Genomic DNA, 22,028 nt, shown 5'->3' on the forward strand with positions numbered 1-22,028 from the left:
CAGGATGGCCACGTTGCAGCACATGCTTGGCCAACTGAAGCAGGGAGACTTCCTATCGTCACTGGATCTAGATAACACGTACTTTCACATCCCCATTCACAGAAAAGATTGCAAGTTCCTGCCATTCGTCATACAAGGGAAACACTACCAGTTCAAGGCTCTCTCCTTCAGAATGAAGTTGGTGCACAGAGTCTTTACGAAGTGCCTAGTTCTGGTGGCGGCCCATCTGCGCCTGCAGGAAATACATGTGGACCCATACCTCGACGACTGGCTCATCCGGACCAAGTCAAGGGACATTGCTGTTGGTGTTCTCGGTGAACTATCCAAAGTCCTGCTTGATTCCATCTCAGGACGTGTTGTTACTGGGGGCCAGGTTCAAAACTATATCCTGCCTGGCTGCCCACTCGGAAGAGAGGGTGGCAGCCATTTTGGGAAAAGGTTAACGGCTGTTGGCACTGAAGATCGCTACGGTGAGGACCATCAAGTCACTGCTCGGCATGATGTTGTCGTGTATCTACCTGATCGGGCTCTGCAGGGTGCCGATACGACCTCTCCAGGAATACCTGGACGCTGGTAGGATTCCAGATGTCCGGAAACGTCAAGGACAGGATTGTGGTCGACGTATAGTTCCATTGAGCGATAAGGTGGTGGGGCATGCGCTACAACATCGCCAGAGGAACAGACTTTCAGAGCCCCCCGTACTGGGAAACGGTCATGACAGACGCTTCCCTGGAGGGCTGTGGAGCCCAAACCGGATGTCTCCATGCCAGAGGCCTGTGGCTGCCAGAGAAGAAGCAGCTACACATCAACATCCTGGGGCTGCGGGCAGTATTTTGGGCCCTCAAGTTATTCCTTCAGTCCCTCATGGGCAAAGTGTTGAGGGTCTTCACGGACAATACCACCACAATGTTTTACATCTGGAAGCAGGGGGGCACCAGGTCCCCTGCACTCTCCAGAGAGGAGACCAAGGGATGTTTCTCGTTCCTTTTCACCTGGCGTGAGTAAAGTACACCGTTGCCGACTCTCTCAGCAGGGAGCTGCGCTTTTGCCACGAATCGGAGCTTCGGCAGGATAAAGTCTTCCTCAGGTGGCGCAGATCCCAGATCGATTTGCATGCAGAGAAGCATGGGGGATGCATTCTCATTCCTGTGGGAAGGCCTGTTCCTGTAAGTGTTCCCTCCATTGCCTTCACTACTACGAGTCATAAGTCAACTCAGACGGTGGCGGTGCAGGATGATCCTCGTCGCACCAGCATGGCCGCGACAGATCTGATACCCGGACCTTCTCGGCATGTCAGCCTTGCCTCCAGTCAAGGTACCAGTGGTCATAGATCTGCTCGCCAGGGAAGGAGACGCAATCCTGCACCACGACCCAGGATCACTGAATCTGAAGGCTTGGCTGCTGCAGCATTAGAGTTTGGTGGTTACGAGCTGCCTGCCAGGGCGTTGTCGACTCTTAAATTCTATGGGCACAAATGGAAACGTTTCGCAACTTGGTGCCGGTCACAGAAGATTAACCCTCTGAGGGTCACAGCTCCCCAAGTCACGGCCCTCTGCCATATACTTGAGTGCATACACCATTTCTAAATGTGCCGCGCACTCATGCTTCCTCAAAACAACTAGTCTGCATGTTCAACATTGTGCTTCTTTCAATCTGCACTAACTTCTTCCTCCTCCTCCTCATCTCAGTACTTGAGGCTTTATCGGAGTTGGAGTCCATAGAATTTCTAGGATTCCCAAAGTGATATTGTTTAGGACTTTTATTTAGAAATATATTAGAGACCGGAGAGGTGAGGTGTGTGTTGTGTGTATGAGTTATGAATGGTATTTTGTCTAGAGTGATTTGCATGAAGGGGTTTCTGGGTTTTACAGCGGGAGGGATTTATATTGTGACAACAAGCCATCAATAATTTAAGAATTATGAGGCCCTCCTCCTAGAGGGGGAAGAATACTGCATCCCTCATGATGGGGTCATCACCTTTACCCGACAGCCGACTCCTCCCATGTGATCCCCCCCCCCCTAGTACCACCCCCAGGGTGAGGAACAGGAGCTACTACCGTCCCTTGGTCACATGGGAGAAGATCAATGCCGGGGAATCAGTGATGACTCCACAGGATTCATCACACCCGTCACACCGCCCTGATCTTTAATTCAGGCTAGATCATCCAAGACGGAAACCAGTACAGGCTCAGTGCCCATAAGTGGGCAGAAACCCAGTTGTGAAAGATGCAGAACTTGCTGGTCTTCCAAAAAAGACCTAAGCTGGGGAGTTACTATTGACTCCAACAATTTCATAAAGAAAGGGAGTAAAGAAATGGAACTGTAGTTTGCTAGAACTGTAGCATCCAAAGATGGTTTCTTCAATAGTGGGATAACCAACCCATGTTTCAGAGTGGCAGGAATGAAACCAGACACGAATTGAGGTCTCTAGCGAGAAACTCGCTTATCTCCTTGGCTATAGAGTTAAAGATGGAACGAGGAATCTCATCTAGAGATGAGGCTGATTTTAGACAAAGCCCCATGTTTACTGTTGTGGAGAGGCTAATAAATTGGAAAGACTGGAAACTCTGTAAAGGTGCCACAGTCTCGGAAGGAGGTACAGAAGGTTGCAGCACAGATGTAGAGGGCTCTTGGTTTCTGATGTTATCCCTAATAACCTTTATTTTATTTGTGGGGGGGGGACCGATTGTTGCAACGTTTCTGGGAAGCTAGCGCTACCGATGCCAGTTTCTGAGCAGAAAGATCTTTCACTGTCTGGAAAAGTTGTTTTGGAGTATTGACAGCCGATTGAAAAAATGCTGCCAAAGTAAGATTTTCTTGCAGCCTTTATTCCAAGATGATATGAGACTAACTCATCTTAAAATAAAGTTTCAAAGCAGGATCAACATATAAAGGCCATTTCCGCTCAGCATTACGGACAGTTGCCCACCATGCCCGGAGATCCGGCGAGAACCAGAGAGCTGAGGGACATGCAGCTTTCTTTACCAATTAATTTTTTGTAAATCTATTTTTATTAACTTGTGACAGGGTCAAGCATTGAAGCAATTTAACAACATGAGGGGTGGACTCTCTAAACATACTGTAATCAACTGGACACATTACCACCTTGTTCCCCCCCTTGCAGCCAGAGTTTTTCATTCTCTTTGCAATTTAACGATTGGAACAGTAACCAAAACTCGTAAATCCTGGACCAAGTGGGCTATTTACGAGAGAGCTCTGTTCCTTTCGACCCTGTGTCTTTCCTCTCATGTTCAACGTTTTGTCAGGCCGGGCCTGTCCTTTCACTGAAACCTATTGTGGAATTGCAACCATTCCGATTCCACTGTGGCGTTACTCCGGTGGAGTGCTGCTGTTATCTTTTCCATAAGGTAAATGTCCTTTGCTGTGGACGACCACTCTTGCATCGTGGGAACGGACCCCCTTTTCCAGAATCTGCCCCGACATGCACAATCCGCCAGTAGAAAATAATGCACTAAGGGCGTGGGTGTTCCCCATCTCTCCTCCCCAAGCTGAAGAGAATCAGCATCGGGTCTAGCCTGCGTCCTACCCCGCCAGCATCCCTGATCCATCCCAAGACCTCTGTCCAGAACCCCTGCACCCTGGGGCAGTCCCACCACATGTGCCAGTAGTTGGCCCTAGCTCCACATCCATGCCAACAGTGGGGATCAACCGCTGGAAACATTCTGGAGAGCGTCCAGGGTCATATTGTCAACGATGAAGCAGCTTTATGGCATGCAACTTGTACTGACAGGAGATGGATGTTTTAAAAGCCAGTCTACACATTTGCCTCCACAGGTTGTCTCCCAGCTCCATGCATAGTCTTTCCCCCAGCGTGTTCAGAGCCCTTGTATAGCCCCTCCCCTGGGCTCCAGTGGGGCTCCATAGAGGCGGGAGATGAGACCCCTCATATCCGGATGTTCATCTAGAACCCTCTCAACCGGAAAGAGGTCTCTCTGGGGGCATTCTTTTTTACATTTTTCTGACATGAGCATTCCCTTCAGTCTAAGGTATAACAGTACTGACGGTGTGCCTAGGCCCAGTGCCTCCTTCAACTCCTGAATGCTCGTGAAATCCCCCTTTTTTTCCTTTTTTTTACTAGTTGACCCACTCTAGCTAATCTCCCTTTGAACCAGGCCTGGTAATGCTCGATCTCCGGAATAGCGTCCCTGACTGGTGGTGCCCAGTTGTGGCTCATCGGGTAGGGCCACGTGGTGACCTTCTCCCCCCCTAGCCCCTTTGACCAGTACCTCCCAGTGGACCCCCAGTATTGGATGCTCTCTGATCCACCTCGGGAGGTTATTTCTAGGAAGTCAGAGCCATTCTCCCACCGTTACAGGGAGTAGGTGTTCATTTCCCAGTAACACCCACTGTTTGTCCGCGTCCTCCCTCAAGTGTGGCACCAGCGCTCTAAGTTGTGCCGCTCTATAGTACATTGTCAGGTCTGGGAGACCTATCCCTCCCTTATCTTTGGGCAGAATAAGACTCTCATATCCCATCATGGGCTTCTGGCCCTGCCAGAGGAACCGCAGGATATGCTTTCAGGTATGCTTCCAGTGGTCGAATAGGAAGCATTTGGAAGAGGTAAAGCACCCTCGGAAGTAGGTTCATCTTTATGGCATTGAGCCTCCCCATCCAAGACAGCTGCCCCTTACCCCATGCCTCAATTTCGCTAAAAAGTTTGTCAAACGGGGGCGTGGGGTAGTTAGCTAGCCCCAGATCTTGCCCAGGCCGGACGATGTTGTTAGGCAGAATCCTGTGCAGTTCCCTTGGGGAACACTGCAAAAAGATTTAAGACTACAGGAGTAAGCAGCAAACCCAATTGGTAGCAGTCTGCACCACCCAGATTTACCTGGTAGCTGTGGCTGAACAGTCATACTTCTCTCAAGAAGAGTAGGGCAGTATATAGAGTATACTCAATAGGGCGAAAAACACAGAGAAAACAAACACTGACCAGAGCTTTGTATCAAAAGTATATTATTATTTATTTAAAACACACTTTAAGAAATACACTATCACTCTAAATCAAAAGCAAGTTAAAACACAGTCAGGCAAAGTATACACACCTCCCTTGATAACTATTAGACAAGTCAGAGTTAAAAGGCCACTATTTGTCAAAACAGATGTGAGCGTGTAACTTAGCTGGCACTCCAATAGTTAAGTTAAAGGGAGAGAAAAAGGCAGGGCATACAAATAAAACGGTTCCCAACACTTTTAAGTTCAAAGCAAGTGAGTGAAGGCAGTATACACTGTAGAGCCAAAGTTCATAGGCCAGGCCCACTTTAAATGGAGCAAGGCAAAATGTGCCCTAGATCACACAGTTTAAAATGCACTAAAAGTCTTTTCACAATGTTCAAAAGAGGTTGGGGTGGTTCAAGAGGTAGAGTTAGAAGGTCTGGGGGCCAACCCAGTTGGAAAGCCAAGGATGTAAGGGTCACCTCTAGCAAACCGTAGAAAGGGAGGCCAGGTGGAACACAGTACGTTTAAGAGAGAGGAAGATCCAGCGGTGGAAGTTGTTCCTGGCAGTGTTTGCAGTTTGTTGTTTCCACCAGGGGAAGAGAAGATCCCGTCAAGGAGGAAACTTGGAGTCGGTGCACTGCCCAGGGAAGAGACCAGCTGCGTAGTTCGTCGGTTAAAAGGTGCGTTCCTTTTATTCGCGGTCAATGTGGTGAAGCTTGGCTATCCGTCCATCGGGGTGCTTGGCACGGGCAATTCGACCAAGAGACATCCTGGAAGGCGAAAGGTGGTGAACTGGTTGATCCCACCAGCTCAGAGGAAGAAGACTCTCCTGGCAGAAGATCCTCTCTTGTCGTTGGGGAAGTTGTGAGGTCGTTGCAGCAGGGCTCCACCGGTGGTGTCGTAGTTGCAGATGGCTCAGCTTCTCCCCTCTTTGGATTCTTAGGTCCTGTGGCGACTTCTGAAGTTTCAGTCCCAAAAGCCCTGCTTTTATGCAGAAAACCCCCCATTCAACAGCCTAGCTGTCACTCACACATGCTACCAATCAGAATAGAGTGCGACTTGGGTTGCTAAGGCAACGCAGTCCAGGGTGCCAATTCCCCTCCCCACACATCCTGTGGAACCCAGACAGAGTGGCACCATTTGGAGGGCATAAGGAATACAATGAAGAGAGCCCAAATTCCACGATTGTGGAGTCCTATCTTGTTTTTGGGACTTAAGGTTACACAAGACTCGAAAAGATAGGACTTAGTCCTTTATCAACAGTTATCCATTCATCTGAATGCCATTGGTTAATTCAAAAAGTATGAATTTTAATGGAGATAGCAAAATAGTCTAAAATACATGATTAAACCCTCTAAAAAGATACAAGTGTATCGTGTTGACAAAGACAAACATTAAGAACATACAATTCTAAAAGATCTTAGAGATAATGACTTTCTAATCTCTAATTCTTCTATTCTAATTCTATTCAATAATTAGGATTAGATTGTCCCTTCATTGGAATTTTCAATTCACTCAGACAGTTTAACTAATTAGACTGGCAAAAAATTCTCGACATGTTTCAGTCCTCTGTGTAGGTCTTGGGACTTTCTTCAGGAGTTGTCAATAAGGGGGGTTTAGAATGGGCTTCAGCTAAGTATGAACTCTTCTGGCCTCTTCTTTAAGATGATAATAACTGTTGATAAAGAAACATTAAAAAAGAATCAATTTATGTTTCTTTAGACACGTTTAGAGGTGTCAAAAAAGACTACAGGGTCCATTTGGTTACCTGGTCTTCTTAGTGTGGGGGCTTTCTTGATTAGCAGGCGAAAAAATGTCCACATGTGTTGGGCGTAATTTTCTTGGGAGGAAGCATATTCCTACCGAATCTGCAAACAACAAATTATTTTATTTACAAGAAAGTTTACTCCAGCCTTCAGCTTAGAAAACACAAAGCATTCTGGTAATTGCAGTTCCTCTGCAAGGTCGTTTAATTTGGAGAGGAGTGGTGTCCTTTCTTTAGTAATTGGTTTTGGTTTCTATATATTTTAAACGTATTTTAAACATAATGGCGAGATCATAATAGCTTATCCCTTATGCATGGGTTCTTAAAAAGGTCGCATTTTAGTCAGTTTACCAGTAGTTTAGTCAGAAAACTCTCTCTGTTCTTTTCCTTGCCGCAATGTTTTGCGGATGTGTTAATGAAGTTTTAGCTTCTGTGTAGAGGCTTCTACAATTGGTTTCTGAAATAAACCACACGGGTTGTATCCGTTAGTTCTAAATGGATTCCTGTTTCCCATTGCTGAAAACAGTTCGAAAAAAGACTTTAGTAAAACTATTCTCCAGCTATTCTTAAAGCTAGAAAAGTGTTAAAAAAAATGCTAAACGGATGTTAAAAAATACAAGTCAAATGCTGAGTTTAAATCTAAGTGCTATCTTACTTCTCTGTATTTCAATACTTTGCACAGGCTACCGTGTGTATCATGATTTACCTGTTTCTTGGTCTCTAGTCATTCCCAATGGTGCCACTACGGGGTGGAGTGGTATCCCTGTGGGCTGGTGTCTTCTATGGGCTGATTCTAGCTCCTTCTGTAAGATCCTCCTTCATGGGTGCCGGCGCCTGTTCTGGTTAGTATCTATGTTTCGGCCGCCATTTTGAGAGGTCTATATATAGCTCTCTAGTAGTCCTTTTTTAGTGTTTATGTAATTAAAGGGCCTCTACTTCAATTGTGTTCTCTGGTTCTGCTATTAACAGTCAAAAAGAAGGTTGTGCCGATGATTATAAATTACACATTAGGGCGATCAGATTTTTAACCAATCTATAGACTCGTTGAGTCCTATTTTGTCACTTTTAGTTAAAAAAATTAATCTCTGTTCTTTTTCAAGTAGGATTCTATTTTTTGTATTGTGATCTCTCCCTTGTACCATTATCTAAACGGTCCAGCTGAAGTTTTCATAACCATGTTGTGCTTCCCCAAAATGTTTTACTAGAGGTGCGTTAGTGACTTTATTTTTCAAACAGCTTTTATGTTCAAGCATCCTGGTTTTTACCTTCCGGTTTGTTTTCCCTATGTACTGTTTATTACACGGACATGTGATCATGTATACTACATACTCAGAATTGCAATTAGTCATTAGTTTTTGTTTCCAAGGGGTGAGTAACCCTATGTCTAATTCTTTGGTTTTTTGGGTTCATTTACACATTGCACAATTAGTGCATGGGTAATGTCCAATTATAGGTTTAAGTCCCCAGGATTCAGTCAGGCTCAGGGTTTTTGTTGTTTTTTCTTTGAGTTTGTTACTACTCACTCTGTTCCCAATCGTCTTGGATTTTTTGTATGCAAAAAGAGGAACAGGAATCCCTATTTCACTCTTCTCAAAGATTTTCCATTGGGTTTTTACTATTTGGCAAATTTTCAGACTCAAATTAGAGAAAGTGTTAACACATACTAGCATATCTTGTTGCGGTTGTTTAATTTTTGCTTCTAGGAGGTCTTCCTTGTTGTTGTTCGCCGCTCTTTTGGCTGACTTTTTGATCAGTTTTTTGGGGTATCCTCTTTGTTTTAATTTGGCCGTCAGATTTTTTGCTTCTGTTTCAAAGTCTGCATTTTGGCTGCTATTTCTCTTGCGTCTTAAAAATTGGCCATATGGAAGGTTATCTCTCAGGTGTTTAACATGATGACTAGAGTAATGTAAGAGTGAATTTTTTTCTGTTTTTTTATGGTAGGGTTTAACCAACAACCCTATGAGTCTCTGCATTCGTGTGGCTAAAATTCTGGTGAAGATCTGGGCATCCACATTTAGCTAGGACATGGGACGATACGATTTACAGCTCTCAGGGTTCTTATCTGCCTTTGGTATAACAGTAATCAATTATTTCCCAAGCGGGTGGCTGCTCGTGGCCATAATGTTGGAGAAGAGGTCTGCCAAGTGACACACCAGGGGCCCCGCAAAGGTCTTGTAAAACCCTACCGTATAACCATCCTCCCCTGGGGCTTTTCCCAGTTTCAACCCCGCCATGGCGTTCAGGACCTCTTCCGGTGCGATTGGCTTGTCTAACTCAAGGCTCTCTCCATCCCAGAGGCTTGGGAGGGGGACCCTAACAGGTACCCTTTTTGTGAGTCCTCGTCCGGGGTCTCCTCTTTTCTGTGTAAATATTTGTAGAATGCAGCAAATTTGCTAGTGATTTCCCCTGCCTCAGTGCGCTTGGGCCCTTCGTCCCCCAGGACCGCCTTCACCCACCTCTCCACCCTCTGGCCACAGAGTTTCGCCGCCAGTTTTGTGTCTGCCTTGTCCCATTGTTCATAATATTTTTGTTTCAGGAACTGCAGGCTAGACAACACCCTACCCATCTCTATGTCTGAGTTCCAGGCATTTTCCCATCACCACCCCAAGGTCTTCAGCCAGTTTTGCGTCGTCCTTACCTTCCACCCTCTCTAGGTTGCGAATCTCCCCCCCCAGAGGTTTCGGGCTAGTAGGGTCCTAATTCTCTTTTTGGTGGCGCCCTCCCTAATAAGGAGACCCCGCCATGTCGCCTTTGCCGCGTCCCTGACCATACCCTTCTCAACCTCGCCTGTGTCATTGAGACAGAGGTATTCCCCAATTGCCTCCTTCATTTCCGCGGCAAAGACTGTGTCCCTGAGGAGGAGGTCATTGCATCTCCAAAAAGATTCCTGTGGTCTCAGGCCTGACAGGACCACATCAAGTCTCACCATGTCATGGTCTCACCAGCTGATCGGTAGATGCTCGCTTTTACTAGCCCTGCTGATTTGCTGTTGTTGCATGAACTAGTAATCTATCCTCATTCTAGACCCGTGGACTACCAAGTGAAATGTATGGGTTGGCGTCTCTCCATACATCAACCAGCCCCCGGTCCCACATAAAGTCTCCCGGTCCCTCTCCTGTGGTTCCAGACCTGCCCCCAGAGGTGACTTGCCCTCCACTGTGGTCCATTTCCCTGCATGCCCACATGTGGAAGTCCCCCCCACCCCAGGATAAGGAGACCCTCTGTCCTACTCAATATCTCGCCCATGGCTTCCCTCAGAACTTGCATTTGGCCTGTGTTTGGGCAGTAGACTGATACAATGGTTACTTTGGAGTGTTCGAGGAAGCCCGAGACCACCAGGGCTCTCCCGTCTACCCTTATGTTGGGACATGTTAGGTAAACGGCTTGGTTGTTAGGCTGTTGTCTGTCATGGTGTAGGAAAGTGTTTGTGTTGGAAAAGGGGTAGGGGGTACAATATCTGAGCATCCAACGGGGTAGGATGGGGAAAATGTGTTATAGGGAAGGTGGTAATGCATCTCACCTGTTGGTGTCCCACTTCCACTTCCTGAGGCCCCCTCATCCAGGCGATCCTCCCACACCGGTCCACCCCCAGGAACTGGACCCAATAGCGATGGCCATGTCTTGGCCACCTAGATGACAGATCCCTGGGGACTAGCGGGTGAGATACCTTCAGGTTTCTCACAGGGCATACATTAGTTTTCAAAAATTGACTAGCAGCCTTTGCTAATTCAAATTTCTCCCGCATGGAGTCTGGCATGGATTCACATGCTCATGAATATTCCCGGTCGTCAGGCTGGGAACCCTCGGTAAAAGAAAAAAAAATAATTTTGAGTTTCATTTTTGAATTGTATTTCTCCTAACTAATCACTGAGCTTTGGGTCATAATTCCCCTATCCAATGACTGTCCTCTACCTAAGCCCCTCCTCTGGCAGCCATCTTCAGATTTTTACCACTTGTTCAAGTGTTGGGAGTCCTCATGCTTAGCTCTCGAACTTTTACTGCGTTTTTTGCTTTTTGGAAGAGTGTTACTCTATTTTTTGGTCATTCGAGCCCTTTTGCTCCATCGATTAACCTTCCGATTAACGGTGAACCGTTTTTTGGATTCTTCAGCGCCCCTCGAGGCGGATTTCATCTAGTTTCTTCGTGGAGGCTTCCAGAAGATTCTTCAAGGCCTACACCGTGTGGATCATGGCGGACGGGAAGAATGATTCCCCCTTTCTCTTTAAGCTTTGTGCCGACTACGGTTTGTGGAATGTTTATATGGACGATAAATATTCCCAGTGCCTCTACTGCCTGCACCCAGTGCACAAGGAGGAAGATTGTGCGTTTTGCAGTGAGCTCTCGAAACACACATTGAAGGATCGGCGTAAACGGCTGGAGGAGTGGCTGCAGGTCAAGGCCTCTACCCCGGGTGGCACCCAGGGGCATGCCTCTTCCAGGTCCGGGAAAGCTGAGCGGCCTTCTAAATCCTTTGAGGGCGCCCCATCCGTGGGAGTCCAACAAAATGGCAAGCACTGCAAGTCCACTACCTTCAGGAGCGCCGTTGCAGCGGGCTCCTGGAGGTCAGGGTGCGTTCGACATGTCCAGCTGCTTCGGTTGCCAGTCATTGCTCTGGATCTTCATCCTAGAGGAAGTCGGACCACCCGGGCAAGCTCAAGGTGGCCCCAGAGGCGACCAAAGAGAAGACCAAACAGGGTACAGCTTCCGGCCTACCCTTGGCGGAGAAGGCCAAAGGGGACCGAGTCCCGACCCATCCCCTAAGGAGAAGGTCAAGAAGGACAATGTGTCCGGGATGACCACAAAGGACAAGGGATCTGTCCAGACCGTGAAGGCCCAGGTGCATCAAACGAAGATGCCTCCTTCCATCGAGGTGGTGGTAGTGTCCCTTCTAAAGGCCGTGGGGGCGGACCCGCAGGGCACCCTTCCTAAGGCAAGAGTGTCCCTCCCTCCCAGGAGGGTTGCTGCGTTCCACCCACCCAGAAGACCCTGGACAAGTGGTTGCTGATCCTCTCCCCGAGACAGTCCCCTCTAGATGTGAAGAAAGGGGGGGAGCGCGGACGTCCTCCAGGGCATAGATATCTCCTCAGAGGAGGAACTCCTCTACCTACAGACTGTCCAGGAAGGCTATAGCAACAAAGGAAATGTTGGAGTTGCGCCCTACGACGAGGGTGCCGACGAGGGCGACCATGACAAAAATACCATTGAGGAAGGCGACCAAGGGCCTTGGGACGGTGAGGTCCTTGGCTCTGCCCCTGCGCCCCTGCTTTCAATATGCCCTGCGCATCAGCTGCCCCCTAGAGACCTTTCAGTGAACATTCTCTCTACTCTGCATACGCTGCTCTCGGAGATACAGAGGAGGATGCCGGTTACGCCAGCGACAACCCTGCTCAAGTTTCTCTCATGGAAAACAGCTTTCCTCGTGGCTATCACCTTGGCCAGGCAGTTCGGGGAGAGTCAGGCACTGCCTTGCCAGCAGCCTTTCTTGTCTTTCCACGCTTCAAAGGTTGTACTGCGTACACACCCAACCTTTATGCCAAAGGTGCCATCGGAATTCCACCTCAACAAACCTTTGGTGTTACCTGTCTTCTTCCCAAACCCGTCGTCACCAGCGGAAAGGACCTAGCATTCGCTGGACGATGCTCGTGCCTTGAAGGTTTATGTGGCACATACAAAGAGTTTTCAGAAGACTTCTCAGTTTTTTGTCAAATATGGACCTGCAAATTAAGGAATGGCCTTCCATCTCCAGTTGGCTCTCTGGCTGCATCATGCACTGGCATTGACTAGCTGGCAGACCACTGCCTGGCCAGCCGAGAGCTCACTCAACCATAGCCATTACAGTGAAAACAGCGTTTCTTTCTGATGTGCCTCTACTCGACATCTGCTGGGCTCCGACACGGAGGTCCACGCACACCTTCACAAGGTTCTACTTCGTTGACAGGGATTCCAGGGAGGAGGTTTGAGTCGGCCAAGCGGAGCTACGCAATCTGTTTGCTTGAGGTGAGTCTGTTCCAGATCTGTGTGTTTATTGCTTCTGTTGAGCCTTGCCACCACCCATGGTTGTTTATATCTACTGCTGTGTAATCGTTATTCATGAGCATTTGAATCCATGCCAGACCCCATGCTGGAGAAGGTTTAAGTTACTTACCTGTAACTATTGTTCTCCAGCGTGGTTCTGGCATGGATTCACATGCAAAGCCTCCCACCTTCCCCTCTGTGGTTCTTCTTAGTTCATATTGCCACTTTACGTGCTTACCACTTACCAAATCTGAAGATGTCCACCAGGGGTGGATCTTAGGGAGAAGACTGTTATTGGATGGGGGCAGTATGGCCCAGAGGACAGTGATTGGTTTAGAGGAGAAATACAGTTAAAGGAGCTTAGCTGCTGCACGATTTACCTCACATCAAGAGGAGGTATGTATTAAATTCACAGATCAATTTGAGGCATTAGAAAGATGTATGTAGATATTTTTGGCAACAGAAAACATCCTTATGTGCTGCAGAAACATGGAATTTCAGACATGAGCATACCACTAGTGAATCATGTCACTAGTGGAAATACATATATATGGTCCAGACATCAATGTTAAACCAGTGGTGCCTATGTTTCTTCAAATCCTCAATAGGTATTCCTATAAGTGTTCCAAACATCAATATCAGTGCAGTAGTGCCAACAAGCTCCGTTAGGAGGCACATGCATGCGTTTCGCCCTTGCTCGGGCTTCCTCAAGGCACAAGTATGTTTAGTCATTCAACAATTTGATGTTCTTTTCCAATATTTGTCTTTTAACACATTGTTTTTGTCTGAGCAGCATTCATATTTGACATTTTTTCTCCTAATTGTTATAGTCTATGATGCTGAGTGGACGAGTGTCTTGTGGTTCTTAGGGTAAGGTAAAAGTATACCATTCGAAGTTAACAGTTTTGTTTGTTCTCATTTTCTTCTAATTTACTCCGGATCCAGGGTCCTTCGAGGTTGCTCAAGTGGTAGTCCTTAGTTCAGTGTCTTTCTGGTGTGCCCCTGCTTGACATCTGCTGGGCTGCGACGTGGAGTTACACACACACACACACCGTCACAAGGTTCTACTGCGTTGACGGATTCCAGGGAGGAGGTCTGAGTCGGCTAAGCCATGCTACGCTATCTGTTTGCTTGAGGTGAGTCTGTTCCAGAGCTGTGTGTTTATTGCTTCTGTTGAGCCTTGCCACCACCCTTGGTTGTTTATGTGTACTGCTGTGTAATCTTTATTCATGATCATTTGAATCCATGCCTGACCCCATGCGGGAGAAGGTTTAAGTTACTTACCTGTAACTATTGTTCTCCAGCAAAAAGAATTGTGGAATCCAAGACAAATTTCCAGCGAAACGCGATGCAGGAGGTGCTCAGTCTGTATCCCTACAACACCCAGCTACTCGATAGCACTCACCGTATCCAAAGAATCTTTATAAATTGTAATACCGCAAGTGTTATCAATCCATCAATCAATCCAACACGTATATAGTGCCAACAACCTTCACCATAGGCATCAGGGTGCTAAAAAGGTGCTGGAGTAAGGATGATAACAAACTCAGCTAAACAGATATGTTTTTAATTGTGCCTTTAAAAAGATCAAAGTCCTGGATCTTTCATCGAGACAGAGGGATAGAGTTCCATAGTTTTGGGCCGGCTACAGAAAAAGCTTGACCTCCACATCTTTGCAGCCGATAGGATGGAATTTTCAAAATGCATTGGGAGGCCGAACTTAATGGGTGATTTGGATAATACAGAGTTATTTTCTCCTGTAATGCCAGGCATCCTCTGCCCTGAAGTGCTCGATGAAAAATACACAGTAATTTAAACTGAATCTGGGCCCCGACCAGAAACCAATGGAGGCGTTGTCAAGAAGAAGAAATAAGCATTCCATAAGGAATGCCCTTAGCCAGTCGGGCTGCTGTATTTTGCAGCTGGTTGAGTAGATAAGCGGGTTGATCTAGAAGGACAGCATTATAGTAGTCAGACTACTGTTAATTATGGCAGTAATAACTGCCGCTTGGAAACAAGAGGGAATATAGTGCAGAACCTTTTTCCGTTGCTTCAATTTGAGAAAGCCTGCACTGCAAATGGAACTGACCTGAGCCTCCAGTGACATGGAGTCCGTGATCTTCATTCCTAGTTTTTCTATGACTTTCATAGGAGAATGCAGAGGGCCAAGATCAGACTGCCAAAAGTCTGATATCAGGACTGGGTTGAGGCCGGGGGGTCCACCACTGGCACCTCTGTTTTTCCTCCATTAGGCTTCAGCCAGTTTTGGCCCATCCTGCTGCTGACCGCTGTTAAACAGGTTTTTTTTGTAAATTGGTTTTATTGTTTTTCAAACCCAGAGAATGCAGTTTTCATTACAAAGAGTACAGAATAACTCAACTGCTTTACATTTGCACATACTTAACGACTAACCACAACTTGACCCCCTCCCCTGTCACCCCCTCCCTGCAGCCCTTGAAGCGACAGTTGTTCTAAGGTAATTTTTACAGTCCGGCGAAGGAGTTCATAGGCAAACGAATTTTTGGAAAAGTGGCATTTGCATAAGACTTTTCAGAATTAACATTAGAGCAGTAGGCAGATCATGGAAATTGCGCTTTGGCTATATCATGTTGCACACTCAACTTTGTGCGATATACTTGGCTCGGAACTCGGACCATTCATTGTCAATGGAAGTGCGGTCACCATGAATGGCTGCTGTTAGCTTGTCCATTTTGAAGATATTACGGGAGACTTTGATCCACTCAGCTTTAGTTGGTAGATTAATTCTTTTCCACACAGTTGTAAGGCAGGTCCTCGCAGCAAGCAAGAGCCCATACGTCATTATGGGTAATTTGGTTGTTTGCTCTTCTGTTTCGACCAAACCAAATAGAATCAAGAGTGGGTGCTTCTCCCTTTCCTCTCCTTCAACCTCTTTTATCCAACTGAGTACTTTGTCCCAATATGCCTGGACCGCCCTACATCCCCACCACAAGTGCCAGTAGTCCGCTTTCTGGCCACAGCCCCGCCAGCAGAGAGGACTCACATCCTGATACATCCTGGCTAGTCGGAGTGGGTCGTACTGCCACCTATACAAAAGCTTGATCCCGTGCAATTTGTACTGGCAGGAGATAGAGGTTTTCGAGGTCCTTCTACAAATCTTGAGCCATGTTTCTGGGGTGAGATGTCTCCCAAGGTCTTTTTCCCACTTTTGTTTCAGAGCGATTGAGGGGGTTGTGTTGACTCCAACTAGTGCTGCATACATTGCACTGATGAGTCCCTTGGAGCCTATGTATGTGTCTAGATATTTTTCGAACAGTGTGAGGTCTCTCTGTAGAGCCTCCCTCCATACCTCCCGGGTCATAACACCTTTTAGTCTTAGGTATTGGAAAACTGAGAGCCGACCTATGCCGAGAGCTTCTTTCAGCTCTTGGATAGTGATGAAGGCGTTATTCCTCCGTAATTGGCCTGCCCTTTCAAACCCTGCCTCGTACCATGATTCGAAACTGCCTGAGTCGGGAATGTCATCTCGGATGCCCGGGGCCCAGAAAATGCGCCAGGGGGGAGGGCCATGTTGTGACTCCTTTCATTCCTTTGTTTGGTTTCCATATGGCCCATATGGTCCCGAGGATGGGGTGGTTTTTGATGCTATTTCGTAATTGGGGCCCAGGTACCCATAACCATTCTCCCACAATAAAAGGACGGAGATAGTAGTTGTCTAAGCCTATCCATTAGGGGTCTTTTTGTTGTCTGACGTGTGGGATTAGTACTCACCCACCCCGCCCTCGTCTTTCGGGGGGTGAAGTAAGGCAGCAGGGACCCTGGGTTTTTTGTTTTACCATAGGAAGGTATGTAGGACTTTTGTGGTGGTTGTAAAGAAGTCCCTGGGGAGTTGTATGGGGAGCATCTGAAACAGGTAAAGTAACTTTGGTAGGATTACCATTTTAATGGTGTTCAGTCGGCCCATCCACGAGATGGTGAGCCTTGTCCACCGTTCAATGTCTTTTTGTATTGTGCTTAGCATCGGGGGGAAGTTGGCTTCAAACAGGTCACCCAGGTTACGAGTCACATTGATGCCCAAATATCGCAGTGTAGTGAGACTAACCTCCATCCCTAGGGGTGTAAATCGCTCAACCTCTGAGTCCCTACTCTTGTCTAGCGGGAGGAGGACCGATTTCTCTGTGTTGATTTTCAGGCCCGCCAATTGACCATATTCGTCAATTATTTCCATGGCCGCAGGTATCGAGCTCAGGGGGTTCGTTGTATGCAGGAGGATATCGTCAGCATATAGGCCTAGCTTGTATTCCTGATCCCCTACTGTAATTCCTCCTACCCTTTTATCAAGTCTAAGCTTCTGTGCCAGTGGTTCGAGAGACAACACAAACAGTATAGCAGTAATGGGCAGCCTTGCTTGGTGCCTCTCTCTAATGGGAACCACCTTTAGTAGCCATTGTTCACCGCCACATAGGTCCGTGGAGCTGAATATATTGCCTTAATGGCACAGCGTAGTTTGGGGCCAAGACCTATCCACACTAGAACTCTTTCTAGGAACTCCCAATCGACTCTGTTGAAGGCCTTTTCGGCATCAAGCGACAGGAGGGTGGGGTCGTCATTCCTCCCCTGTGCCGCGTGTATCAAGTGTAACGTCTTCCTCATCGTGTCAGCTCCCTGCCTCCCCGTAACAAAGCCGACCTGGTCAGTGTGTATTAATTCCGGCAAATGCGTTTCTAATCTGGCCGCTATCACTCTTGCATATATCTTGGCATCTATGTTAAGGAGTGATATGGGGCGATATGACCCACAGTATTTGGGGTCTCTGCCTTCTTTTGGGATGACCGATAGAAGGGCCTGAGCAAAGGACAGGGGTGCCTGCCCTGTTTCGAAGATGTGGTTGAATAGAGTCACCAGGAAGGGGGTAAGGAACGCAGTGAACATCTTGTAGAAGCCAGGGGTGAAGCCATCGTCCCAGGGCGCCTTTCCTGACTTGAGACGTTTAATGGCATCAGCCACCTCCTCCTCAGTGACCGGAGTGTCAAGAGCTTCCGCCTCCGGGCGTGTAAGCGCTGGGAGATCTGCCTCTTTGAGATAGGCATCTACACTCCCCAGTGGGGGAGGAGGGTCACAGGTATATAAATCTTCATAAAAGAAGGCAAATGCCTCTCGTATGCCCTCTGGGGAGGATTCTGTTGTATCCACAAGAGTGCCATCTGTCCTCTCTATCACGTCTACCCATCTTTCTGACCTTTGCGCGCAGAGCCTTGCCGCAAGAAGGGCATCGGCCTGGTCTCCTTTTTCATAGTACTTTTGTTTCAGGTATTGTAAAGTCTGGGACACCTTGTTCATCTCAAGGGCTTTTAGCTACTCCCGTAATGCCTTAGCTTCCGCAAGGTGTGTAGCTCTACGTTGAGGAGATGTCTGGGCTAGACTCTCTGCTTCGCCTAATTTCTTTCTAACGTTAGCCTCCAGCAAGGTGTGTTCCCTCTTTTTCCTCGCCCCCTCCCTGATTAGGATCCCACGCCACGTGGCCTTTGCCGCTTCCCAGACATTCACTTTCGCGACTTCACCCGTGTCATTGGTCATGAAGAATTGTTTGATTTCACTTTCCAATTCCTCCCTGAAAACCACATCCGACCACAACGTTTCGTTGCACCTCCACTTAGTGTTGCGATGGGCAAGGCCATCCCAGTCTAGTTCTGCCATAACCATGTCATGGTCAGACCATGCGATGGGATGTATGTCTGCGGTGTGGAGTATTCTCATCAGGTCTTCCGAGAGGAACAGATAGACTATGCTTGTGAGCGTGTCATGAGGGGTGGATCGAAAGGTAAATCCTTTGTCCATTGGATGTAAGAGACGCCAACTGTCCGAGAGGCCGTACAGGGCAAGCATTGTTTTAATTTCTGCATGTTCCTACGACTGGGGAGGTTGGGAGACATTGTGTGCGGTTTGCCTATCCATGGCACTGTTCATCCTTGTGTTGAAGTCGCCCCTAAGAATAGTATGACCTTGCGATTTATTAAACAGCCATTCGGTCGTTTTAAGGAGGAATCTTTTTTGGCCTTGATTGGGTGCATAAATTGTGGCAAGGGTCACGACTGTGTTCTGAATGGATCCCATATTAACATGGCTCTACCCTCCATGTCAGACCAGGAATTTAAGATCTTCATGTGGAGATTCTTCCGGACCAGGATCCCCACCCCGGCTTTCTTGAGGACACCCAAACTCCAATATGTATGCCCCACCAGACCACTGGGGATCCCCATCTCGCTACCCTTCTGATATTTCGTCTCTTGTAAGAACATAATATCAATGTTCGACCTCTTAAATTCCCTCGCTACCAGCGAGCGTTTAGTGGGAGAATTCAAGCCTTTTACATTAAGTGTGCATATGCGTAGCTTGTGATGTCTAGATGGTGCTGCTATTGCAATGTGTGAGGTAGCCCCATAGGTGCGCCTGCCTCAATGTCTCTGCTCTAAGAGCCTGCCATATGCCTATTCCTACACAAGTAAGCCGGTTCCTATGTGGCCTTATGGGGGCCACTGACCATCTTTGTCGCTCAACCTTCAACAGTATTAAGTGTGCCTTTCTCTTCTCATTTTCGTCTTCATCCGTTCCACCTGACCTTTCCAGTGGCACTAGCCCACCCCTCCCCCCTAAACCATACGGCGTCCGATCCGGCTGGGTTATGTTCACCCAATCGTCTTCGGACCACCAACGGGAACCGCACCTCAAACGGTCCCAACCACATAATTATAAAACATAATCATGAGCCCCCCAACTCCCCCCCTTCATATGTAAACATGTTAACGTACTGAACTGCATTTCAACAATAGGATCTCAGTCATTTGCGCCCGATATTCGGCCCCCGGTAAAACTTTGTAAGGACCCCCCTTCATTTTCATATCGGTTCACACCACCTCCTACGTGCTACCCTTTCTCGGGCCTCACACAGACCTCTGCTTTCTCCATCTTCTTCTTTAGGGTCCACTTAAGCTCATCGAGTCACATCATCTTAGTGTACCCTCATCCCAGGTTGCTTTACAAGCACCTCTTCCGCATCAGGTGAGGTGGTGTGAGGACAAGGATTCTACCTTCCCCCGTTGCTACCCAATGGGTGTCCATCTGACGATCTCCAGGGTCTCTAGTTAGCCTAATGTCCGTCGCCAGGTGCACCCATGAAAAGAGAAATAGGTAAAAGAACAAAGTGGGTTCAATGTTCAGTGTCCGGGGAGGCGTTCATCCGTCTATATTTCCTGGCGCCCTGCATCTTCTTTCTCCGTGGACCTTTGATGTGCCATTCCTTTGCCTCCGGCCTGTTTCCACTCTGTTACGGTTCCTCCTCTTGGGTACCCAGTAGGTCAAATATGCAGCACCTAATATCCTTTTCCGAGACTAGTTTGATGGCATTACTTTCCCATTCAAAGGAGAGCGAGAAGAGATAAACCCAACGGTATCGGACCCCTTTTTCTTTCAGCATTTTGGTGAGTGGTTGGCACTTTCTCGGCATTGCTAGTGTGAGGGAGGATAGGTCTTGGTAAATGGAGACATGTACCGGGCCCAACGCGACTTGCGGAGTGTTTCTGGCCTTGTCCAGGACCCTGGCCTTGTCTGCGTAATAATGGAATCGGGCAAGCACCGATCGTGGGCCTCCTGGTTTTCCCCAAGCCCTGTGCACACGTTCAATTTTGGGCTCATCAATTGAGTCATCATTGAAAAGCGACTTCATTATGTTATGCAATGTTCTTTTCAGGTCTGACTCGGTCTCGCCTTCATTATCCGGAATTCCAAAGATGCATATGTTATTGCGCCGCTCCCTGTTTTCCAAGTCATCGATTTTTAGGTGAAATTCCTCCTCCCTAGCCTCGAGTCCGGCGAGTTGCACGTCCATCTGGGTCTCCAGGGTGTTCAGCAAGGTCTGGTTGTGCTCAACTTCCTCAAGCCTGTCCTCCATTTTGTCCATTCTTTGAGTTATTTTATCGATCTTGCCGCCGATGTCAGCTCTAATACTCTGCATTTCGTTGAGGATATCGGCGACGTCCGCTTTGGTGGAGGCTGCCTCGGGGCCCGGTGTTGACATGGTGGCTACTCCGGGTGCGCAGTAGCCGTGTTGCGAGGGTGAGAACTGGTATGCCGCCAGTCTCTCCTTGGTGTTCATACGTTGGGTTTGGCGGTGTTTGGGCAGGAGATCCCACCAAGGGTACAGTCAAAGGGTGGAAATCGGGGCTTGTCCCTGGTTCCACAGCCACCCGACTGAATATGGTTCAAGGTTGGCGGGTGCCTTCTGGAAGAGGAGTCTGGGCAGTTGAGGAGGGCAGGGTGCATGCTGCTCCTTGGGGGGCACCCGTTTAACCGTGTTGAGGTCCAATGGAGGCAGGCCTCGTTATGGACGTTGGTTCAGAGAAGGGCACACGCCCCGCAGCACGTGGAGGCCCAGCTCTCAGTGCGGGGGCGCCTTTCCAATGAGAGGGGTTCTCCGCTGTCGGTGAGGTCTTGGGTGTAGGCCCAGGCAAGATGGCGTGGGGGAGATCTCCTGACCAGTAGCTTTTAAATTGAGGTTCAGGCCCCGGAGGGGGCAAAAGATTGGTGGTTGTGCAGAGGAGGGCACACGCCCCATAGATGGGGGCCCAACCCTCTGTACTGTCCTCACTTTGGGCGCACGTCCCTCGCCCCGATTTCCGTGGCTGGCTGTGGCGTCTAAGTCTCCCAGGGCACTGCGCTTGTCCTACGGAGCGGCTGGGCGTAGGGCGCGTTCGATATATACAGCGGCCCGCGTGTCCGGGCTTGATGTGGGGCCCTCTTGAGGCCGCGTGCCGCCTATGTGGCCCGGTTACGGTGGGCGGTTCTCGTCTGCACCCCAAACGCTATCTTCGGCCCCGGGCCCTTGATGAAGAGAGTGCCGGGGGGGATAGGGAGGACCCCTGGCCAGGCGAAGCGCCACTGTGTGCTCCGAGGGGGGAGGTCACTTACCCTCTCCACAGTCTCCTTTCGCTCATGGCCCGGAGCTGCTCGGGTAGCTGCACGGGTAGTGCGGCCACACTCCCCCGCCCCAGAAGGTCGCTCGCCTCGCAGGCGAGGCGGGACAGGTGGAAGGGCTGCGGCTGCTGAGGGTTCGCAGCAGGGCCTGCGTCGTTGGCAGTCGGCTCGTGGAGGGAGCCGGGTTCCTCGATGTCCCGCTTTCCGGCTGCTGCGTGTGCGGCAGAGAGGGGCCTTGCTGTCGGATGGACTTTACTCCGGGATGGGAAGTCCGTTTTTCACCCAGACTTCGCTCAGCGGGTGGGGGGGCCACTTCGGGTGGCATGAGCAGCAGTTACTTCTC

At 48.5% G+C, this 22,028-nt stretch overlaps 1 pseudogene; it reads left to right on the forward strand.

The window, feature by feature from the left end:
- The window catches only part of LOC138498530 (zinc finger protein 585A-like), a 1,446,290-nt pseudogene that overhangs the window by 1,132,587 nt on the left and 291,675 nt on the right, over positions 1-22,028 (forward strand).

This window comes from Ambystoma mexicanum, chromosome 5q (assembly GCF_040938575.1).
Source record: "Ambystoma mexicanum isolate Mex_15411 chromosome 5q, UKY_AmexF1_1, whole genome shotgun sequence".
NCBI classification, from domain to species: Eukaryota; Metazoa; Chordata; class Amphibia; order Caudata; family Ambystomatidae; genus Ambystoma; species Ambystoma mexicanum.